At 46.8% G+C, this 25,263-nt stretch overlaps 1 protein-coding gene and 1 long non-coding RNA gene across 2 annotated transcripts in view; one reads left to right on the forward strand and one right to left on the reverse strand.

Moving 5' to 3' along the window:
• Window positions 1-24,470, reverse strand: part of LOC146857431 (uncharacterized) — a 37,831-nt gene extending 13,361 nt beyond the window's left edge. The window contains exons 1-2 of the long non-coding RNA XR_014979906.1: window positions 24,353-24,470; window positions 13,097-13,419 (exon numbers count right to left, since the gene is read on the reverse strand). This is a non-coding gene — a long non-coding RNA (uncharacterized LOC146857431). The remainder of the gene's footprint in view (window positions 1-13,096; window positions 13,420-24,352) is intronic.
• OSCP1 (organic solute carrier partner 1) overlaps window positions 1-25,263 on the forward strand; it is a 132,326-nt gene that overhangs the window by 37,310 nt on the left and 69,753 nt on the right. The gene's annotated exons all lie outside the window — the stretch shown is intronic.

The raw sequence follows: 25,263 nt of genomic DNA on the forward strand, positions 1-25,263 counted from the left end.
ACAGTTCCTCTTTTTAGACTTTACTAAACACATTTTGGCTAATTAAATAATAAAATATATATATTCCAGATACATAAAACTTCATGAGTACAAAAGGCATAAAAGAGAACATACTAAAATAGTTAGTGATATAATCACCATGACCACCATATTCCTCCACTTCTAAATCTGATCCTTTTGCCTGTGGGTTACCATCATCATCTCGATAACATGCTATATTTAGCTCTTTATTATGACCTCCTATATCAAAGTTAAAAATCTTACTAACATGTGCTGCCCATAAAACTCCAAACCAAGAGCCATTGTTGGAGAATGGGAGTGGTATGAGAGGCGTTCCCCCTTTTTCCTGGTGTGCAGGCAACAATCCACAAACCCAACAATCAAAAATATTAGCAATACTATGCGTATAATGCAACATTTGAATGTTCAGGTGTAGGTGTTGGGCATACAAGTGTATGTATAGGAAATTCCTCATGTAGGAACCAAGCTATTACACAAATACTCATAACACTAGATAAACTTGCTGCCAAATAAATGAATGTCCATTTATGTTTAGTCTCTCTCGACGTAGGGTGTTGAATATCCGGGCGTTCTTCCTCCATGTTTAGCATCCAAAAATCAATAGTGTCTTTAACTGTATTGTCTCTTAAAAACGCTGCACAAAAAAAAAGTTCTTTTTCAAAAATGTCTATAGTTTATGTCCAATGCATATATCAGTCAATGGGGAATTTCAGAAAGAAAGCAAACATTTGAAACAATTAAACAGCATTTTCACCTCAATCAAAGTCCAAGCTAAAAAAGTAAAAACAAAAATCGTTGAAGACTTGCAGTTCGATGATAACTATAGCAATGCAAAATCAGTGTAACAAGTACTTCAAGAAAGGTCATCCACAAGTTCATCTGCAACAGCCTGAAGGATCGTTGAATAGATTGCTTTTTTTTTCAAGAAATATTTCTGGGCCAACTGGTGGAAAGTTCAGATTCTATTTCCATCCCTGGGCAGAGCAAAGTAATGTCCACAAGGATAGCATCAGCAGTTTTCTGCACCACAAATCTTCTTTCCATTCAAAGATTCTTTTCTCGTCAGCTCTTGACAGTTCTCAGTTATTTATTTCGGCATTTCTTGACTCTTTGTTATCAGCTTGCCATCAGGGTGGCTCATACAGTTCATACTTTGCATTACACAGTTAATTCAATGTGGCATTTTGTATTTTTTCCATGCAATTTGACCACTCCGGTGCTAAGAAACTCTGACAGAGCACCATCAATCCTTTGCACGTTTTCAATCCAAGCTTTTCACTTTTATTTTTACTTTGATCAGTTTCAGACGTTTCAGCTATGGGTGCAAATGATTTTTCAAGGGACCACTGCAGACTTTTTGGATACCCTTTCAGCCATCTTTTTCCTACCTCCACTCGTAGGCCCACAGCACTAATATTTTCCTTCAGGGGCTGCACCTGACTCATTCACCTCTTTGACACCGCTTTTCATCTGAGTCAGTTTTCACTTTTTGCTTTTCCAGTGCAGTTTGCTTTAGTGTTGCTTCAGACTGTTTGTGTTCCCTTACAGCTTGATTGACCCTCTTTTGTTGGCTTTTGACCACTGCTGGCATCTTTTCTTGAAGAGGAGCTGTTTTATCAGGGGGACACAGGACCATAGTGTGTGAGAGGCATACACCCAATTTGGAAGGCCGCCACATTTCACAACAGTCTTTGCCAGGATCATTTGGAACAGGCCTTCCCATTTCACAATATCTCTCGGATCAAAGTTTTGGCACCAACCATTATGCAGATCTTGTGTAGCCGCTGTAATCTGGTGAGAAACTGCACGCTCCACATCAGCCAGACCTTCACAGCAATGGCTAGTCTTTTTATCAGTGATTTTCACAAGTGCATTTGCATGTACATATTCAAGCCACTTCAGTGAGATTGAAACACAGTCTTTTGCAAGGTGTAACTCTGTGCTGTCTTTGTGTTGCTTTATTGTGTTTGAATCTTCAGGCAGATAGCCACAATCCAATCTTTGTCCAATCTGTTGTTCTGCACACATCATCTTTGAGACCTCATTATGATCTTATTTCAGAGAACCTAGCAATCTATACCTGGGCATCAGTTTTTGCAATAACACATTTGCTACTATACAGTTGTCATTTTTCTCATATTCTGTTCTGATACAACCTTGTTGTTTTGCGTATAAAATATTTTCTGGTACCTCTTTTTGTTCTTTACAAGTGTCAGCATTAAATAAACAGTATCCTTTTCAAATTTACCAGTGTAAATTCCATTGAATGTATATGCTAATAGGACACAATATTGTACAACTGAATTAGCATTTGTCTCTCCCATGACAATAATGACTCCCATTTGGTCAGTTATACTGCATGTTATGGTAAGGGCAATCAATTTCGAATTTTGGGCTGATGTAACTACTGAAAGCCATGAAGCTTTGACAACATAATATATAGGGAGCACAGAGTGTGCTGCTCATAATCGGTCATTGTTACCTTTCAAACCTGGGCAATCTACAAAATGGACATTGTTGGGCTCAATCAGACATTCATCCTTAAAGTCTCCCAAAACAACTTTACAAAGGAAGGCATTATTTTCTCACTCTTTGTGACTGACATTTACCATAGCTACTAAATTAGGGTAGCAGGGCACTTCTTTGACATTGGGGTCAAGGGTCATTGGGAAATATGTCACAGACCTTTGAACACATTCATGTTTCTGAACAGGCACTGAGAGAGTGCCGCCCTCCCTCTCACTGCAAATTGGTGTCTTTTCTTTAAAAAAAACTTGCACTCCTAGTGCCGGGGCACAACACTTTTTCTCTTTCAACTCTAGGAATGCTTTTGTGCAACTGTTGTCCAAAGGAAGCGGATCAGACACATCCTTGTGTGTCAGTCTCAGTAAAGGCTTAGCCACTAGGGAAAGGTTTGGTAACCACTCGCTACAGCAGCTAACCATTTCCAAAAACACTTCTTTCTGAATTGAAGGTGGATTCATTTGGTGAATTATTTCCACTCTCTCTGGTGAAACCTTTCTAGCTCCTTTTCTGATTATGTGTCCCAGACATTCATCTTCTTTGTGACAGAATTCCTGACTATTCTCATGCAATAGCACTGTGGCATGAACTTGACAAAAATCATTAACAGTAAGCCATTCTTCAGCGCATGGAATGTGAAAAAATATACTGGCTGGATTCAGTACCATAGGACAACCTAGAAAAGTTATACTTCTACTCTCCTGCATTATTCTGTTCTTTTCATTTAGTTTCTGTGAACCTGTGATCAGAAAGTTACACAAACTTCCAATCAATTCCATCAAAAATCCTTTACTCAGTTTATCTCCAATTATTAGTACAATTTCTGCAACTGATATTGTTCTTGAACACGTCATCTGGTTCTAATTTGAATAAGACATGTTCTGCATGTTTTATTAATCTATTAATCTGACATCTTTCTCTGTGAACTCCCTTACTTCTGTGTTTATTATTTCTTTCAAATCATAATGTAATTGTTCAACTGTCATTTCTACTACAGCTGTCTCTTGTTGGGCCATTTTAGAATGTACATCCTCATCAGGAATCTGATAATTAACATCATCTACTACTTTCTGGTGCGCACTACACTTGACAATAGCCACTCGCTTTGGTAGTGTTAATGCAGTCAGCAAATTTTGAACTAACTCTCCATGCTGTCTCCACAGTTGTATGCATTGTGGTAATAGCATAAGCTGCAGTCGTGGTGTCATCCAGTAGCTTAAAACAAGATCCATCTACATTCAATTCACCCTGAGCATCAGGCAGGGGCATGTCAGTCAGGTCTACTCGACCCTTTGTTTGTTCTTCAGTGGTAAACATACAGTCATGTATATCACTGTACTGCTCAGAGGGCAATGGCAACACAGTAGCTGGATTCAAGGTCAGGCAGCTGTTAAGTGTAATGTGTGGTGCTAACCAAGTGAGTTCATACCCGGTAAGATGAGCACTCATCAAATGTTGTGTCTTAGTTTGATTCAATAATACAATGGGGAACAAAAACCAATCAATTTATAATTAGGGCTCCCGGTTTTATGGTATTTATTTTTTTGTCATTTCCATCTGGATTTATCCACATTTATTTTTGCCACAAGCAAAAGACGACGCTACAGCTAGTATTTTTCCACATTTATTTAAATTGACAATGCACACATGCGCTCGGTTTTTTATTGGTCAACACTATACATTCATCTGAAAACTTTGCCATTTGCAGAATGTCCCAAATATGCTTAAAAGTGCTATCACAAGCCATTTGTCTCAGAGCCTTGCAGTTTCTGTCATAGGCAGAGTGCCACATCCACTCCCTCACTGAACACCATACTGCCCCACTGAGAGAAATTCACACTGCCTTCAACTACAATCCAATTTGATCTGCTATAAACACCTGGATGCGACTCAATTCAAATTACGCACTAGGCAAGAGCAATATGCTCGCTAAAGGAAATAGTTACAACACCCTGGAAAAAGCCAACATTCATAGGGAATGAAAGATTAAATAATGAAATATAAGCAGGAACAACATGGTGAACTTAACGCTTTTGCACTCACTATTCAGAAATCACTGAGTGCTTCTGCCAGAAAACTATAGGGCCCAGAAAGGACCCATTTCAATGTCAACTGCTTATATGCTTACGAAACATAAAAATATTGTTTAAAAAGACCACATTTGTGAACACAAAGCCGCCGTACACATTTTGTTTTCCAATCCACCCATCAACCAGGTATTGCTGTACCTCCAGGTTTGGCGCACTTCCCCATCGGGGGAAAACAGCGCTTCACTGGCAAACTCGGTAAAGTGACACTAATGTTTTTGGGGTTTGAATAAAACTGATCCGGCCACTTTAAGAACATTCAGTCTTGCTTTATTTAGTTATTGATTTTTCATATTTTGAACCTTTTATTTCCGTGACTGCACTTTGGAATAGAAAAATGTCAAAGGGGCATTTCCATCAAAAGTGGTTTTCTTTTTTGCATCCATTTCACAGGGGAACAAATGAACGTCAGGAAGAAAAAGAGGGTGAGAACCATTTCTTGAGTCACGCTTTCAGTAAGTGAGGAGGAGTTATACAGACAGAGAGGGAATAAGAGTAAGAAAGAGAGGGGGGGGGGGGCAGCTGCCAGCGGCAGAGCAGAAGTGGACACCTTCCTTTTCTTGTCTGGGCAGGAAGCAAGAGACGGAGACCTTTTCCTTCTCTGCTCCTCGCCCGTCCCCGAACAGCCACTAATGCCGAGCCTTCTCTGCAGGCCTTGGAAATTGTAAAACGCAGTCTGCAAGGAAAAGAGGGGTGCTGGTGCAATTAGCAGAGGCTAAGGGTGAAAGAACATCAAAGCCTCATTAACAAGTAAACGGTCTTTCAAAGACCTGTGAAGTACATGGGTGCGGCTGAGTGTGTGCCCAGGAAGCTGTCCCAGCCCGGGCTGACACCTCTTAACCCTCTAAGGAGTGGGAGACACCAGATGGTCAACGACAAAAGGTACTAGTATTTTCACGTTTTTATATATAAATACATACAAAGGAAAACTTGTTTTCTGTCTGCATTTATATGTAAAAATCCGTTTAAACGGAAAACAGTGAGCCCTAACCTATTTATAATCCAGTACAAGTCCTGCTGATTGTCTGATTGAAATGGTAGTTGCTGCCACGGCCTTCAGGCAACCAGGGAGTACCCTGGTCACATATACTTTTTGCATTTTATGGTTTAAATGTTTTTATTAATTTTGCAATTCACAAACAGAACCACGTACACATAGCTATCATCACGTAGTGCTGTAGTATTACCACTGGTCCAAGTGACTCTAGGGCGCGACCTCAACAGTGTGCGCTTAGCTGGTTAATATCATGTACATGGACTAACAATTAAGAAAGGAAAAAAAACCCGGGATCCCCCTCCCCTTCCCTCCATCCCCGCCCCCCGTGCTCCACGTCCATCACCCAAGCTATGCTAAACCCCCCACCGACCCCCTCAGCAGACCGCCCGTCATGCCTCTGTAAGGCGCAGCAACCGGAGATATCGGGGGCATTTGATTTCTCGGAATTCTATAGCTAATAGCGACAGAAATGGTTGCCACAACTCATCATATTTGGTTCCCTCCCCCGCCATGGTAAGTGCCAATTTCTCCATACCAAGGACATGCCACATACGGTGCAGCCAGCCTGTAAAGGTTGGGGTGTTAGGAGTGCGCCAATGTGTAAGTATGTTTTGTGTTGCAGACCCTAATGCAATGGCCATCTGTCTGCCCCTGCGAGATATTAGTGGGTAGGTCAGAGGATTGGGGAGACCCAGTAGAACATACGCTAGAAAGCGTGGGACCTCAGTCTCAAAGTGCTTGTCCACTTCATCCAGCACCTGGGTCCAATAAGGTTGAACGTGTTCACACTCCCATAACAAATGTACTAGATTGCCCACCTGGCCACAGCCACGCCAGCATGTCGCTTCTCGGGAGCGGTCCATTGCATGTAAGCGCTCTGGAGTATAGTACCAGTATGTCACAATCTTCGTAAGTGTCTCCGTAAGCCCCATGTGATACGCAGAATGCCTGGCCCTGTAATATATTCCATCCCACTCTTTGTGGTTGAGTGTCCTGGCCAACTCCCGCTCCCACCGCTCTCTGCTAGGATTGTGCGTGTTTGTGTGTTTGACCTGCAACCTATCGTAGTCTCTCTGTCTCCGGGAACCCAAATTCCTGCCGAAACTGAGCGAACAAGCTAACCCCCTCAGCGCCATACACATGATACAGAAAACGGCAACCAGCCGACCTCCAACCTGCAAAAGCTACCTTATCCATACCCGGGGTGAAATCAGGGTTGTCGACCAACGGGGTAAGCGGAGATGGGAAGGTTGTGAGTTTGTGCTTGTTATTAGTGGCCTCCCACACCTCCAGGGGGACCCGCGTAATGTGCGGGGCATACAGATTAGGGGGCCTATGGGGCTTGCGCAGGAAGGGAATTTCCTGCAAGGGCCGTGCCGCCACCGCCTGGTCCTGAAACAACCAGTGTTTCTCAGATTCCCATCTGCTCCATTCCAGCAGGTACCGCAATTGAGCCGCCTAGAAGTAGAGCCGGAGATCAGGGACTCCAAGCCCTCCATCTTCCGGGGCAAGCGTCACTAGCGTCCGTCGCTTTCGCGGTTTCCGACCACTCCAGATAAACTGGGCTAGGTCGGATTGCGTCTGCCAAATCCACCCAGCAGGAGGACGGAGAGGAATGGTGTGGAAAAGATAGAGGATCTGTGGTAGAATGGTCATTTTGACCGCTGCAATTTTGCCTAGCCATGAAAGGGGGTAGTGTTTCCACTGGCCAAGCTCTCGGCGGATTTTCCCGTGCAGTATTGCATAATTAGTATTAACCACTGCAGGGAGGGAGGGAGCCAGCTGAATCCCCAGGTATGGGATTGTGTCCGCCGCCCATTGGATGGGATGCAGGGTTTGCAAATATTCCTGGGTGAGACGTGACCAAGAAAGGTCTAGGGCCATCGATTTATTTGCATTCACCTTAAATCCAGCAGCTCGAGCAAAGGCATCCAGCTCTGCTAAGCAAGCCAGCAGTGCGCTCCTCAGGTCAGTAAGTGATATTAACACGTCGTCCGCGTATAAGCTAATCGTATGGACATAGCCACCAAATTTGATCCCCCTGACCGCCGGATTTTTCCGCATTTTCTGAGCTAGAGGCTCCATGTTAAGGGCGAAGAGAAGGGGCGACAGCGGGCACCCCTGTCTCGTGCCTCTTTCAATAGGGAATCGGGAGGATGTGTAGCCGTTCACTCGGACCGTAGCTGTGGGAAACTTATAGCAATTAAGTACATACGTGCGAAATCGTTCCCCCATCCCCACTCTTTCTAACACCTGTTTCAAATAGGGCCAGTGTACACGGTCGAATGCCTTTTCAGCATCGATGGCTAGCATCATGTATTCCCACGGCACCCGGGGAGCCTTCTCGATGAGGTGTAAAATCCGTTTGGTATTATCCGATGTTTGGCGTTCAGGGATGAACCCCGCTTGGTCCGAATCAATAAGGCCGGGCATATGGGGGGCCAAGACGAGCGGCAAGAATCCCTGTGTACAATTTAAAATCTATATTAAGGAGGGATATTGGGCGATATGCTCCGCAGCGAGATCTATCCTTCCCGGGTTTGGGGATTACCGCTATAGAGGCCTCTAAGAGATCACTCGGTATCGCCCCCTGGTCGGCAAAAGAGCCGGGTGAGAGGCGGGGCGAGCAAGGTGCAAAACTTCTTGTAAAAAATTGCGGAGAAGCCGTCCTGTCCGGGGGCTTTTCCCAGCTTGAGACGGGATATAGCGGCTATGACTTCCTCCGTCTGAATGTTTCTGTCAAGGTGGTCAGCCTGGGCCTTAGTCAGAGCTGGCAGGGTAACAGAATCCAAGAAGGCCGTTCCCTCAGAACTTTCTAACGGGCCCCCGCGTAAAGAGTGGCATAAAAGTCGCAAAATGCTTCTGCTATAGCGCCATCTTCCGACACGCATTTACCATCCGCTCGGGTGATCTCCTTGACCCCTTGTCGTTGACGGACCTCCCTCAACTTATGTGCGAGGAGGCGTCCGCACCTGTCCCCCCGGCATAGTATACATGCCTCAGTCGCAGCGCCGCAAATTCCTCTCTATCTTGATCAAGCTCCGCTAATTAGTGGCGCACGGCTTTAAGCTGTCGCCACACCCTCTGGGCTCCCGTCCTCTGGTGCATCTGCATCTCCCTATTGTCAGCCACAGAGACCGCGAAGAACTCCCTCTAACGACTGCTTTCAATGCCGCCCATTGCGTAGCAAGTGTGGTGTCCGGGTTTGCGTTATGTGAAAGGTAGTCGCCGATGGAGTGTTGTATGCGCTTAACAACTTCCTCTGGGTGTAGAAGGGTGTCCCCAAGACGCCATACTCTGACAAGCCGCGGTATGGGTGGAAGGGTGAGAGTGGCGAGTACTGGAGCGTGATCCGACAGGGAGGCCACTCCTGTGTCAACAGCGGTCGTGAGTACGCGCACTGGAGCAGATACTAAGAAATGGTCCAATCTAGCATAGGTCTTGTGTGCATTGGAGTATTCCCTATCAAGAGGATGAAGGCTACGCCAAAGATCGCATAGCCCCAGGTCATTTAAACGCGCGAGCCCCTTGGCTGAGAGTGCCCCTGATTGGTGAGTGCTCTGGCTGGATCTGTCCTTAATGTTATCGAAGACCAGGTTCAGGTTGCCCCCTAGAATGATATTGCGGTCTGATGTGGCTGTGGCTTTGGTGAGAGCGTAGTGTGAGAACCGTTCCAGGCCTTCATTCGGGGCATACAGGGAGCCAATAGTGAATGTCAGTCCACCTAAGGTGAAGCGGAATGTCAGGAGCCTCCCCTTAATCTCGGCCTCCTTAGGTAGGACCTCCCCCCGAAACTTCTGAGCCACCAAAAGCGCCACCCCAGCTGTTTTAGTAGGGCCAGAGGAGAAGAATTGAGTGGGAAATTTTTGGGACCGAAGACGGTAGCAGTCCCTTGTCAGAAGGTGGGTTTCTTGTAAAAGGCAGAGATCTGCTTGTGAGTTTTCTAGACATGACAGAACCACCTTGCGCTTCACTGGGTTATTGAGACCCCGTACATTGAGGGTTAGGATCCTAAGTGTGGTGGCAGGCATGTTTGGTATCTGGTAGGATCAGATGCGTAGATGAGGTGCCATATATGGCGTCGCCAGCGGGCAGGGTGGTCAGCCGGCCGAGGGCCGCGCAGGCGCATGGGGTCACTCTAACTCTGGAGGAAAAGTGGACGTGGAGCACCGAATTCCCCCCAAAAACATCCCCAATGAAACCTTGAATAAAGAACAGTCTGCAGGAATAACTAGGACCACATAGTCCATCACCCATCGGTGATCGGTGAAAAGGCATTGGGGTAGGTCCACCAACGGTGAAGAAGCCCTCCTGCCAACGATCTGGACATTAGTAAAGCAGTCAATCAGCTACAGATAGCGCCCAAAGTCATCCAGGTTTGGAGCTAGATAGTTCTGCGGAGACAGCCTCCAGAGCCGACCTCTGGCCTTTCGTGATTTCCGCAGTCGGGGCTTTCTTGGGACGGCGTCTGCAGCCCTGCTGGTGCCAGCGGGGCCTGGAGTCATCAGCCTCTTCTTTAAGATCCTCCTCTCCACTCTCCGCCTCCGGGAGGTCCACCCCCAGTAGTTTGCAAGCCTCGGACAATGAGCGTAGTTGGTACAGTTTGTTATCTTTGCGAAACACCAATCTAAATGGATGGCCCCAGCTGTAGGGAATATTGTGCTGCTGGAGGTGCATAGTGATAGGCTTGAAGATTCGTCTTTTTTGCAAGGTGAGAGCGGATAAATCCTGGTACAGCGTCTGGTCACGAAACTTCAGGGGATGCATTTGACGGGCTTTTTGGAGGATAGCTTTTTTGGTGCGAGAGTCCTGGACACAAACTAAAATGTCCGATGGAGGAGCTGTTGGAGCTCTAGGAGGGCCCACTCTATGTGCACGGTCTACCTGCAACTCTGCCTCTAGAGGCCTGCCCAGGATGTGATTGAAAAGTTCCCTCGAGTAGGTGAAAAGGTCTTTCGAGGCATCGTCCACTTTTACACCTCTGATCTGGATATTATGGCGACGGGAGCAGTTTTCCAGGTCTTCAAGGTGGGTTTGAAGGGCAACTTGTTGATCATGGAGCCTGAGGGTCTTCTGCTGAAGTGCCAATATCTCCGTGTCCCTCCCGTCGCTCTTGCCTTCCAGGTCAGGGACCCGTTCTCTAATGCTGTCCATGTCGCGCCGGACCTCCCTTATCTCTGAAGTGAACTCCTGCTTGTGTGTGTGAATGTCTTCCCTCAACGCAACAAACATAGATTCGAGGAATGCCTTGGTGATGGGCTCCGCGCCCCCGTCCCGACGTCTGACCAGAGGCACCCGCTTCTGTGTTGAAAGCCATTTGTCCAGCTGGTGCTTTGGCAAATAGGTCCTTAAGGGTCCTGTCCTGTCGTTTCCTGGAGGTGGACATAACCCTCTCTGACTAGACCCAAGGAACTGTGCAAGGGTCTCAGTGCCGCCGCATCCAACTCCCCCCTCAGAGGATAGTGTCTACCAGTGTCCCAAGCACAGGGCGGGGGATTTAGGGCGTCAGAGGGAGCCGGAATACTGCTATGCATTGCACAACCCCCGCTTCCACCAGTTTCTCCCGGGGTCCACCACGCTGACTGGGTCAATGCCAGTTCCTCTGTGCCGATGCTAAACCACCTTTCCCTGTGACCGTCCTCAACGCTTCTCGTCTCCACCTCCAGGGCGCACCACCACTGCGAAATCGGCCCGCGCCAGTCCAGCGCCGTCGCTAACGGCCCCAAATAGCTCCTCCAGCGGTGAGCCCCCCCCACTGCACCCACGTGTAACGCCTGTCCAAGCCAGGCCCGAAAGTGGGGCAACAATAGGGTCCAGCGGCTTTTCCCTTGCCCCCACCTCGCTGCAGCTCGACAGTCCTATGCTCTCCTGCTGTGGTTCCCGCTATATCAGGCGTGTCAGTGGGCCTGCACTAGTGTTTCGCAACAGGAGAGTATCAGCTACACCGCTGGAACAATCGCCCCGGCGCGCGGGTCCAGCGCCGGCCGAGTCGCCGCCCCAAATTGGTAGGCCCTGCTCCTTCTTTCGTGGATCCTCCCTGAGAACCCCGCTGGTGCGTCAGTCCTGCCCTCTCAGGTGGGGGCTGCCTCCAGCGCTGCCCAAGCTGGTATCTCGAGGCCCGGGCTAACAACCAGCCCCTTCGCTTTATCCCTACAAGGACCACCACGCTGGCCCCCTACACTGTCCTACAGCTTTTCAGGGACCAGGCCCCCTCTCCAATCACCCCAGAAAGCAAGCTGGCGGCCTCACCTCCATCAGTGGCAGCAGGGGAGACGTGCCCAACCCCAGCCGCCGCCGCTTCTCTACTCGGCCGCTGCCCCTCTGCACACCAGGCAATCAAATCACCCAACGAGGGCGTCGCCGGGCCTCTAGCGTATGTCCCCAGTGGGGGGGTGCGAAGCTCACTCACCGGGCCCACCGCCGCACAGGCCTCAGGTCCGCTGCGCCGATCTTACAAAATGGCGGACCGCCTCGTTCTGGGGCTCCACGTTGGACTCTAACAGCCGCCCATTCACTGCTTCGTCAGCGTTCGCTCTACCGGCGTCTCCGCCACGGCCGCCGTCTTCCCTGGGCAGTGTAAGGTCCTGCCTCCTGTCGTGCCAGGCTCTTGCCGTCCCGCCTGCAACTCCCGGGCGTACCAGCGTGGCCCTGTCGCCTCCGCGCGCCGGCCGCCCACCGCAAGGTCAGCAGTCAAACTGCGGCAGGCGCTGGCACCGTCTCCGCTTCAGGCTGACTCCACCAGGACCTCTCTAGCCCCCAGAAATAAGCCACTCGCGCCTGTAACGGCCCGCAAGCCGGTGCTGTGCAGATCGTCAGCGGGAGCTCGAGAGCAGTACGTCTGCTCACTCCGCCATCTTGGCTCCTCCCCACTTTTTGCATTTTAAAGTCTAACCCTTCTCTCATCACTTTCTAAACTCTCTTCTTGTGCTTTTAATTGTAATTCTTTAATTTTCTGTATAATAGTCTGTTCTTCAAATTTCTTCCTATCCTTTTCTTCTTTAATCTGTTTCTGTTTAATTTGTTTTCCCCATAACCCTATGGCATCAAGCATACTCTGCCTACTTTTTCTCTTAAAGAGCTGCACTTCTACATATTGCAATTTATCTAAATCAAAGGTACCATTTAAGTGGCCACTGTAAACTGGCATCTGCCTTCATATACTTGTTCCACAATGTGCTGAACAGTATGGAAGAAATACCATATTTAATGTACATTTCATAATTCTGAGTGCCTTCTAGAGGCGCTGGCTGTCTTTCTTCCAAAATTATTTTTGTGTTGCAACAACAACATAATGCACGAAGTGTGCTCAAAACAGGCATGTTTACCAAATACTTCTTAACAATAACGTTAAGAGACTCTTATACCAAAAAGAAAAGATGAGAAAATATTCTCACATTACCTGTCAAAGACGTTTGCAAAGGCCTTTGACTAACACAAAACCCAAAAAAGACAACCAATTCGATCCTACCTGATCGCAGAACTCCAACTCCCACCTGCCGATCCTCTGATCAATAGATCACCTCCAAAATGCCAACCGAAGAGCACCCTGTTGAGACACACAGCCGCCACGAAGGTCAGGTGGATAAGCTGAAAATCACCTTGAGAGCGAGTCTCAGTCTGCGGGGCGCCCCTTAGTGTTTCTGTCCTGTCGAAACTACCTCCTTCTGATCCAGCTGTGTCCTTCAATGGGGCTCCACGTTGCCGACGTCAATTGTAGAAGTGAGATATCTTATCTGTCTCACTGGTGCAGAGACACCCTTTGTCTACGGGTTCATTAAATGAGGATCAACACTGGAGTGGAACAAAACACAAGTTTATTACATCTCATGAGAGGAGTCTCATCACTCAGGCACTGCAAGTGCCGGAGGGAGGGAGCTGACAAGTTCAGGTTAAAACACAGTATTTATGCATTTTGGTACAGCAAGACAAGCGCTAAAAGCCCTTTGTCATTGTTACATAATGCTTACACAACCCCTTACACAACCCCTTTGTATAATGCTTACATGCTGAACTGTTGAACCCTGATAAACCCCTACCCACGTCACTTTCATAGACAGGCAAGGGAGGTTACAGGCGTTGGTGGGCTAACAGATTAGACATCGGTGCACTTTGGCCCTTCGGCAGGGCAGGACTCCTTACTGTGGCACGCGAGCATTATCAGTACAACCAGCTTTCAGTGAACACATAACTTCTGACTTTACGTAAGTCCCCGCAGAAACACAAAAATGGGGGCTGGTATACAAAATGGAAGAGGAGTAGAGGCTTACTTAACAGAATACATTTTTTACCGTTCAACACAGGTAGGGGGTCCAGATATCAGGTTCTGAGACATAAAGGTCTCCCGGAATGCCATCCATTCCAAGAGCCTTGCCCCTTTCTGTTAGCATTAATGCTTTGTGTGTTTCAGATAGAGTAAATATAGGAGTTACTTGCATAGATGGGGTGCGTGAAGAAATACTCACACTAGATGATTGAGCACCGCTATCCTCTTCTGGGGAAATGATCTCTTTGCTGTTACTATGCTGCTGGAAATCATAAAGGGCACTAAAGTGGGTGACCCAGGTGTCGGGCGTGATGGCAGATTCTAAATGAGTGTTTATTATTTGAGTTCCTAGTTACTAATTTCCAAAACCTTTTTTGCTCTCCCTTGTCTAGGGCCTCAGATAACGTTAGCCATTGGGCCTCATCCCACTCCCTTTTGGTTTTGGCTAAGATGATTTTATATTCATGCTTAATCTTGATTATTTCAGGTCTATAACCCTTTTTAATAGCACACAAAAGTTGTGACTTTCCTAAGCTGCAGGTCTTATTATACCAGATAGGCATTTTCCTTTTGGATGCTCCTCTTTTCTGTTCCCTCATGAAACATGGTTTTAGGCTGTTCATGATTTCACAGTGAAGGGTAATGAAATGATTATTATGGGTATTATATGGGTCAATTTGAGACATTTTAGTAACGAAAAGATTATAAAAGAGTGCCATCGCTTTATCATCTCCCACCATTTCTGTCCACTTGATATTTCTCAAATTATTTGATGTTGTAATTGGTGCAGTAGGGACAACTGCCTTCAGTTTTAAGTCTTTAAACCTAGTCATATAAAAAGATTCACTTAGTGCCTGATGATCGCTATCTGGCCTGTGAATAACTTGCATGCCATGTAAATCTGGCCAGTGATCGTTGTCCAGTAATATGTGGTCAATCCTTGATCTGCTAAGACCTCTACTAAAGGTAAATGAAGGAGGTCAATCCGATCTAGTATTACCATTTACTAATCTTAGTCCATGGTCTATGATAAGATTGATGATTTGGGTGCCCACCTTAGATATTTTAGTAGTTTTCTTATAATCGCAGGTGGATAATATTTCCTGGGGTCTAAACTCAACAGATATAGAAATGGAGGTGTTAGTATCACCCGCCACAATTTTTTACATTTTTGGGGTGATCTGCCCCAGAAGGTCATCGAGCCTACTTACGATCGAAGATTGCAGGTTTGAAGGTACAGACCTAATGTAAACATTCACTAAAATTATATGTCTGGGTCCTGACCGGGTTTTAATAGTGATTTGCAGGGCAAGAAGGTCTTTGGATTTAGTTGGGAGCATTTTAATCGTTGGAAACAAATCAATTCTCAGCCATATTAGGATTCCACCTGAGGGGCGTCCTGCCACTGATGGAACTACTTTTTCACTAAAAGCAACGAAGCCTGGGCGATACACAGATTCTGTCGCCCTGGTTTCCTGCAGTAAAACAATGTGGTGAGAATCAATAAATGAGCCCCACTCCGGGTCAGAAAGTTTAGAGTTAATACTTGCGACATTCCAAGATAATAGTTTTAGATGATTATCCTCCACTGCTCCTATGGTGCCCATGGCAGGCTTTAGAGAAACTACCTGGGTTGTCGCAAGGTCCTTTTTCTTGTTTTCAACAAGTGTTGTCCTAGGTCTTAAAGGCCCAACCTTATCTAGCACAGCATGGACTGAAGGCTCTTCGGCCACCCATAATTGTATTGTGAGGTACTGTTTGGGGGTAGAAGTAGTGAGTCAGTCAATATCTGAGGTGTTAGAGAGACTACCAATTTCTTTGCGGTTGTATCTCAATGTAGTAAGAGGGCAGTATTGAAGAGTTTTGACATGTAAATCCGGTACATAGAAAGGGGGTCTTATTTTTAAGGTTATTTGAGGATCTGTTTCAGGCCTGAATCGTAGTTCTAATGCAATTAGGCCCTCCGCTAGCGCCACGTCCCTAAAAGACAGGCCTATATAGTCACTCTCTAAGTTTCCTTCTGTAAACCTTCTAACATTTGTTATGTTCTCCCTTATGATTGATCTACTCCCCCTTGTATGACGGATCCAGTGTGTTACTTAATTCACCAGGGCCACATATGTTTCGGTATGGGGCCTCTCGAGCTTTGGGACGTTAATCATATATATGTCAAAGCGTTGAGCGCTATTAGTACCTCTAGTGATGCTGTCTCTATGTATTTTCCTTGCAGAGGGTGTATTAGGCTTATAATCCAGGGGTGCATTTAGATGGATTATCAGCATTCAGAGTGGAGTTTCTGTTTAGTCGTTGGTTATGGATGGGTGTGTTTTTGTGGAGCTCTGAATACAGTTTGTCCACCCTCTTTGTAGCAGTCTTTTGTGGACCAGTCTGTTCAGTTCTTTCGGCCTCAGTGTTCCCTTGTAAAGTTGCAAGTGCACATGGGCCCCATGTCAGTACATTGTGTCTAAAAGGATCCAGTTTATCATTTATTAGGTTGGCCAACCTTTCAATGATAGTCTTAAAGTTTTTAACTTCCTCCCTAACACTGTTCAATTGATTCATCAGATCCAAATTTGATGGGGAGGGACATCCTGTTAGCATGGGCTGTTTGCTAGTTAAAGATGTGGGATCCATTCCTGCAATTGCATGATTCTCCAGTGGCAGATATTTATTCGTGCAGTCAATGTTAGTAACAAAATGCTCTCCTATATCAGTTGGGAGGTGAGCTATAGGTACAGGGGATTTATGGTGATGCTGAGTCGGCAGAATTGGATTAGAGTCAGTGTTAGCTATATGCCGAGCTTGATGAACCCCAAAATAGGTAGCAATACTTTTGGGAGTTATAGCGTGTTTTCCAGTAGAGCCTTTATCCTTCCTCTTGCTTTTTGGGCTTGATGGTCTTGATTGGGGTGCCAGGAGGCCCCTACTTCCTCTATTAGTTCATCAATCTCATTTAAGGTGCAATTATCTGCTGCATGACGTGGGATTTTCCTTAAGCTACCGGCGCCTAGGTTTTTATCACATGCTTTCCTTTTGCCCATTGTTGGAGCAAAATGTGGGGACAATATATATATATATATATATATATATATATATATATATGTAAGGAGCAATTGACAATATATTATCAATATGAATAAACACTCACGGTTCTCAGGTTGCTGTTTCGATGGAGCCAAGGGCCCTGCCCTGGCTCTGTCTGGCGCAGACGGGCCTGCCCTTGTCCCGGGCACGCCCGGGAGCGTCCCGCGTTGCGGGAGACCCATGGATGCTTTCAGCGCCTCCAGGTGCGTCACTTCAGCGTTGTTTGGCGGCGGTGACGGCGACAGCCGCGTTGAACTCTGGGGGTTGGTGTTTCCCCTAGAACTCCTTGGTGCGGCAATGCGGTGGTTTGGAGGCAAAAGAGCAGCATGTTGTCTAAGTTGGCTTGCTTTTCTGAACAACTCAAGCAGGTCATAGTCACTGAGGCCGTGTTAATGTAGTCCTTCAGGGGACCAATAACATTTATGGATAGCCCAATATTTACATTGGTATACCGGGCGATGTTTTGTATGTTAGAGAGTGAGTCCAGTTGTTGTCTTTTTTGGTCCGAGGGATTGTATTTAAGGCCCAGAAGGAGTTTTCCCATTTCGTGTTAAGTATTTTATTTGTTCTGTTGTTTACTTTGCTTAGAGGTACATATATCTTGGTGGCCAAATAATCCTGTTTAAAGATTTTTTCTAGTTAGTTAATACAGTCAGAGTTGTGTGGGGTGTTTAATTTCCTTATGGCAGACCTAAGTCGCAAAAAGGTTTAGAAGACCATATTCGGAAGCATGAGTTTGGTTTGAAGCATAGCAGAGGATAGCAGGAAATGATTAGACTCATGCAAATCCCAAAATGTCTAATCTCTTTTTCTGCCCTATCTTTCAAGAATACGTTTTTACCATGTATTTTTATATCTGAGTTGTGCCATAGGGAGATCAAGTTTGAGTCTTTGGTTTTATGTTGAAATCTGTAGTCGAGAGTTTTGATGGCTTTAATGGTATCTTTTATAATAATGAGTGAGTTGGGGACATTTAAGTTTGGTATAGTTAGTGTGTTGAAAAATGAGTGGTTGTGTTAGCCCCTTTCTATTTACACCTAGTGGGGTGCAGAAGACAGTGTTGGATTGAACCACCAGCATGCTTGCCTCAACCACAGGGTGAAGTCTGTTGTCCCCTTCACCACGCTCGTGTTCTCCATGCACAGCATTCCTCAGTGAATTGTGTGACTAGCTTCTTACGTTTTATTAGGTGCAGTACGCAGTCTCTCTCACCAGCTTCTAAAAGGAAAACAAGCATTTACAATGCAATGGTCTCGGCAATATTATAGGTAGAGCTATTGGTATTGCTCATTATTTTTTTTATCATTTTTGTACCCCTAAATAAATGGCATTGTCATTTCTATTGGCATTAGCTTTTTATTTGCATATGTGATACCTATTGTATTAGCAGAGAGAGAGTGAAGTAGTGAGATAGAGAGAGAGATGGGGTTGGGCCCACTGGAAAGTTCCCTGGAGGAGGTCATAAAGTCATGGCTCAGGCAGATACGGATCCTACAAAGGAAACTGAGGTGTCAACTGGTTGCAAGGAACCTTTGAGAAACATTACTGATGGAATATTACTATATCTCATCTTGTCTTTAGATATCCACTTTTCCCTGCAGACAACTTCTCTCTCTCAATGCAATGGTCTCGGCATTGTTAAGGTTAAAGGTATTGGCATTGCTCATGACATTATTTTTGTTTATGTTTTAAAAACATTTAAAGAAACGGCATTGTTATTTACAATGTCAATAGCTTAATCACTCTCAAATGCGAGACCTATTGCATTTGCACCCACACACAGAGGCACCCACACAGAGCAACCCACACACAAATAGAGCCACCCACAGAGCCACCTACACACACACAGTTACCCACAGACAGACCCACCACGCATAGAGCCACCTACAAAAAAAAGCCACACACACAGAGCCACGCACACACACACAGACCCTCCCCCACACACACAGCCACCCACACACACACACAAAGAGCCACACCCTCACACACACACAGCCACCCCACACAGAGCCCCCCCCCCACACACACACACAGAGCCACACAGTTGAAGTTAATGTTTTACTCAATGTTTATATATTCCCATACTTCTTGTCAAATAATAACTGTTCCGGCAGGGTTAATGGTGTTACCTCAGGTTGAAAGGAAAGAAGTAGGTCTCCTGCACTTTAAACATCAGTTTAACTATTTCCATATATGGTCTGTGCATTATATTGTATATGAAGTTACTCTCAGTGGAAGCCCAACAATAAAGCTTTTTTTTATTTTTTTTTTATTAAACTGACCTCTCCCCGACGCTGTACCCACTGTGCTCAGGTTCAAAGTCCCCATACTTTCTTACATGACTGGACTGCTGTATATACTGTACTTTAACTTGCATAAATGTGAGGCGCTCTGACCCCCTTGGAGGCCGCCTGCCTTGGCGGCATATACAGTTTTCTAAATAAATACATTTTCAGCCGGGTAAGATAGGCTTTCAAGGCCATAGACCGCGGATTGGGCTGAACGTCCACTGGACATGTCCATTTTTAACCTGTAAATCACAGGCTTTGAGCCTGCTCGGATGGCTAATGCACCTGCAGATCAGCACGGCCCGCAGGTCACAGGTTTCAATGCTTACGTTTTTTTGCTCAATGAATCGATGCGGTGGCTGCTAAGATTTGTTTGGGTAACCTGCAGGTCACAGGTTTGAATGCAGACTAGCGGGGGCGGGAGAACCCCCCCCACCCCACACTTCATCAGTGACCTCAAAAGACGCAGCTGTGGCAGGCCGGGGGCGTGGTTGGGGAAAAAAGGGGGCAGGGAAGCACTTTACATCTGCTCTTCGCTTCCTGGTTCCTCCCCCTTCTGCAGGGGGGCTCTTGAGGAAGGGAGGGGACAGAAAGCGAGGAGGACGGAGAAGGGGGAGGAGGGTTACAGTGGAAAGACTGGATAGGTGAATAAGCTGGGGCAGATGGGGAACAGATGTGGTCAAAGTGAAAAAGTGCTGGGTAGGGGGTATCAGTGCGTTTCTTTGTGATCTCTGCTCCATGTTTTGGGGGTTCCGTGTTTAAAGCTGCCTCGTAACAGTGCCGCTGCTTCCGCTACTGCCCTGGGCGAATCCAATGCAGGGCCCTGAGGCTTCAGAATCGGCGCTAAACCAAACGAGAGGGTGGGGTGGGGATTAGAGATCGAGAAAGAGTAGCTACGATGTAGAGACAAGCAAAACAGATAACGCAATTGATAGAGGAGTGAGCAGGCAGACAGGAAGTATGACAGGTAAAGAAATGGGAGGCTAGACGTGTATGTGTGCAGGCAGGCTCAGACCAATGGTATAATTAGTGGCGAGCTTCGAGCAGCCTGGCCTTCCTCTCCCGAAGGAGGGAGTCCAGGGAGGGCCGTTTCCAGGGAGACTAAAAACAGACGTGGGACACAAATCCCTTACAATCCCTAGCAGTCAATACACAGTGCTCGGAGTGGGCGGAGACCTGACCAGCTCTGGACGCTTCACTACGAACAGTTAACAAAAGAAAGATCCGGTAACATTAATCAGTTCGAGGACATACACAGGACTCTCCAAGTACCCTAACTCCAAGGACATCGGACTTAAGACACACTAGTAAAAATCTGCAACACCGGTCTCCGTAAATCCTTACAGTAAAGGCTACTTACCCAGAGCACATTCTAAGAGCTGTTCATCGCGCGTCTATCGGTATTCCTCCACGCCGTGCCGCCGGCGAACTCTCTTGATAACTAGCCTCTGCACAAGCTCATTCAGTTACCGCCCCCTGCTTCTTGGCAATGATATCCCTCTCCCCAGCCCTGGCGTTCCTCCCTATATTCAGCTCTCACCTTCTGTGTGCAGTCCTCCGCAGCCGCAGGACACGGATGGCAGGCCTCGCTGGGAATGCAGCAGACCGGGTCTCTAAGGGGTGGAGGCAAAACCCAGTAGCCAAAGGCTACGAGTGAAAGGACGCGTAGGGGCGGCGGCTCCCAAACACACGCGAGGCAGAAGAGGCTCCAGTGGTCGCATAGCCAGGCCAAGAGCAGGCCGTAGAACCCGGGACATGGAGCTCGACATAACTGGTGGTAAGAAGGCATAAGCGCGCTGCGGAAGACAGGACACACGTGCAGAGGGCACAGGCCGGAACACTGCCTTTCTCCGAGGCGAAGCAGAAATGCCTCGGAGAAACGCAGTGGAGGTTTCGGATTCGGGGGCGTGTTTTCTTTTCTCTCCTCTTGCCATTGGCTGGAGGAGAGAAAAACAAAAACACGCCCCCGAATCCGAAAAGGACGGATGGAAGCTCCAAAACTTTTTCGGCTTCGAGGGCGTGTTCCTGCTGTTCTAAAAGGGCGTGGCTAAAAAGTGGAAAGAACAGCAAGGAACACGCCCCCGAATCTGAAAAAGACGGAGCCTATTTGGAGGGACGGCTCTCTCCTCCAATGGCTGGCCTCCGTTTAGGAAGCCAGCCAATGGAGGAGAGGCAAAAAGAGAGGCGGGCTAAGGAGCCACTCTAGGAAACATTAAATCTCGACTTCCGGTTCTGCCTTCGGCAGACCGGTAGTCCTCGACCTAAAAAATGTGCCGAGGGGAGTTCCAGCGTCCGTTCCCTGATTGGACCACTGAACTCAACCGCGTTGCTCCCAGAGCGGTCCTCACATTCTGCAGTCTCTGTGTCCTACGGCTTCACTGAACTTCGGGATGGCGCTGGGAGTTAAAGCCTCTCCTTTGTGTTTTCTCCTTCTCCTGTGTTCCTTCCTTAATCGGTTGATTCTTCACGCTCTTTCTCCTCTTCATTACGGCTCTCTCCTGTGTGTCTCCGTTGCCGCTTGTAACCTCTGTTCTGCCGTCACTCTTGACTCCGCCCCTTAAATCCTGGCACTCCTGCAAGGATCTTCCCTGGGTCTCCTGAGGAGCTAGAACAGGATAGGGACATCCTGTGTGGAAGAAGGCGGCAGGCATATCGAAAGTACTGGGATGCGTCTCTGGTTGATTGCACTGCCCTCTCAACAGGATTGGATGTGACGGTCATTTAGTCACCAGACACCAAGATAAGAAGTCCACATTCTACTGTAGCTTCCCTGTGACATGTAGGGCTTGGAACGAAAAGGGCTGTAAAGCAACGAACCAAGAATTTTAGGGTTTGAGTCTTTATGTAGAGCAAGCCAAGTAAGTGGAGTGTGATCTGTGAGCAAAATAAATGTACGTCCTAGGAGGTAGTATTGTAGGGCTACCATAGCCCATTTAATTGCCAGGCACTCCTTCTCAATAGTGGCATAGTTAATTTCTCTAGGAAACCAATCTCTGCTGAGAAATGCAATGGGACGCAAGTCACCATTACCGTCTGACCAGCGGCGTCACTAGGGTTGGTGTCACCCAGTGCGGTAACTCATGGTGACGTGCGGTCCGCACTCCCCTAGTGACGCCACTGATCGCTCGGTTGCGCACAGCACACTTCTCGTTAGGACATGGAATAGTTGCTAGGGAGTTTCGCAATTATCGATCACAGGGACTCCTTAACTGATACTTTTCCACATTCCCTCTTGAAGAGTTCCGAGAGCCTGACGCTGTTGTTGTGGTGTTACCTAAGAGCATGGCTCCGGGTGATTTGCATAACTCTTCGCACGTGCAAACACATTCAGCGCCATTTAACGCATAGCTGCTAACTCTTGTGTCTAGTTACTTTAGTTATTAAAAGAAGGGGCCGAGAGCGCGCGCACTGAAACGTGCCAGTATATCTTATGCAAAGAGGCCAACTGTTGCAGGGAGGACCTGGCTTGGCAGGTCGGGCTGGACTGTTCCAATGAGGCACAGGGTCAGGACTGATTTGCATATAGCCAGGTCTAAACTGGGGTGGCATGGTGAGCAAAAGAATGATGGATTTAACCCAGATCTCTTGACTGGGGGTGAATGTTTAGATTTGTTCTGCATTCCGTCCATCAATTGTGTGTCTTTTGCTTTCTCGCCCTAAGTGCGCCAGGTATGCTCAGACGTGAGTCCTGGGCTCACTGTGCCACTGGAATCAAGCTATCCTGGCTGAAAAGGGGTGAAACCCCGAAACCGGTCCTAGGATGCTTGTTTCCGGTCCAGGGAGGACCTAGCTTGGCAGGTCGGGCTGGACTGTTCCCATGAGGCACAGGGTCAGGACTGATTTGCATATAGCCAGGTCTAAACTGGGGTGGCATGGTGAGCAAAAGAATGATGGATTTAATCCAGATCTCTTGACTGAGGGTGAATGTTTAGATTTGTTCTGCATTCCGTCCATCAATTGTGTGTCTTTTGCTTTCTCGCCCTAAATGCGCCAGGTATGCTCAGACGTTATTCCTGGGCTCACTGTGCCACTGGAATCAAGCTATCCTGGCTGAAGAGGGGTTAAACCCTGAAACCGGTCCTAGGATGCTTGTTTCCGGTCCAGGGAGGACCTGGCTTGGCAGGTCGGGCTGGACTGTTCCCATGAGGCACAGGGTCAGGACTGATTTGCATATAGCCAGGTCTAAACTGGGGTGGCATGGTGAGCAAAAGAATGATGGATTTAACCCAGATCTCTTGACTGGGGGTGAATGTTTAGATTTGTTCTGCATTCCGTGTTTGTGTCTTTTGCTTAACTGTTGCCTGCCAGCATCTGCCTCTCATGGTGGCACTGAGCACCTGTTGTTCATCTTTGCAGTGCCACCATCCATCTTTGCGCTTTAATGCTCAAATTAGGCTAGTCGCTGAAGTTTCTGTCACTTAAGCTAATTAAACGCTAATCTATTTTGTACAAAGTAAGGCAGCCTTTTTTCGTTTCTTTTTTTTTTTAACATATATGTGCACAACAATCAGGGAAACGCCTTTAGTTTTCCATTTTTTTTTAATAGGTTAAGATACGTTCACTTTTTGTTTGACATCGCAGTAAGGTGACTATTTATATATGAGTATCTGGAAAATCGCAACGCGATGCAGAATCGAACCTATTGCAGATACGCGCTCATCCACCAGTGACCCTGACACTTGGACACCAGCAGTTCAGCTCTGGAATCACAGTAAGATTCTTGTCTCGTAAGTATCAATGGTCAACTCTGTTTTCCACATGACGACCACGGGTAAAGTTCCCGTCCTTCAAACTCTTCGTGATATCACTGTTGAGAGAGAGGACATGACTTAAACACATATTTGAATACAGAGTCGAGAGAAAATGAGACCCAAAACCTCGAACCATCTATTCGAATTCGAGAAAGTCTTATACGTAAGCCCCCTGGGCAAAAACCTCCAGAACGACAAACACTGAATACTATTTGCTATTCACCAAAGTATCCACTTCTGAACAAGTACCGAGAAACATTCTCCATTTACTTAAATCTGAACTACCACCGATACAGTTTACCCTAAACTTTTAAAGCGACGCCGGACTCATTACTAACCTTCTCTAACCGGCGTACCCATCCTCAATTAACGTGCCTCAATCACATGGTATCGCCCACAGAAAGTCAGTGAGATACACCACGCGAGATGTCCACATTTATACTGATCCGATCTCAGTTAGAGCGCGGGCGAAATCACCAAAACACATCACCTGGTGAATTCCCAGACACTGATGACGGACTCACCTACCTCTATTCCTGAGGGCGCCATCTTAGTTAAGTCTGCCACTTCTCTCAACTGTAGAGAGAGTACATGCGTGGTACATGGTTGAAAGTGTCAACGGACTATCGCAATCAGACCGACAACGCCATCTTGGGTGTGATGAACAAACTCCTAAAGTAATACCATACTTCAACCACATATACCTACTATCAATCTCTTATGCCTAAAATCATAATTCAGAGATAAGGCTACAAATTATTTGTGAAAAGATGAGAATCTTAGAAGAATTTTCACAACAGTGTGTGTCTTCCGGAAGCTCATAATCCAAGACTTTTTACTTTGCTCTATTTCTATCCCACCAAGTGTCCCCAGAGTGCAATGTACTGCAGGCAGCACTAGCTAATAGAATGGATACATAAAACCAAGTCCATTTAACTTTCACTTGACACTTCCCGAAAACCAACTTGCAGTTGTGTGGGAATGGAGTCTTCCTCAATCTAGTTTTATTTGAGGCTGGTAGCAAGCCAACCAGAGATTGCTCTGGGGACGCTCCTAAACTGCTAGGAAAGGTGTAGACCCTCCTGTGTCTCTAACAAGCATTGGCATAGCCAATAGGTCTCGCCTTTCGGACCTTATAAGTGTTTATCCATGCAACACTTGATGTTGTTGCACCAAGGATATTGTGCTGGATAACTAAACGCTTATAAGGTCCCAAAGGCGAGACCTATTGGCTATGCCAATGCTTGTG

Source organism: Triturus cristatus, chromosome 3_2 (assembly GCF_964204655.1).
Source record: "Triturus cristatus chromosome 3_2, aTriCri1.1, whole genome shotgun sequence".
In the NCBI taxonomy this organism is placed as follows: Eukaryota; Metazoa; Chordata; class Amphibia; order Caudata; family Salamandridae; genus Triturus; species Triturus cristatus.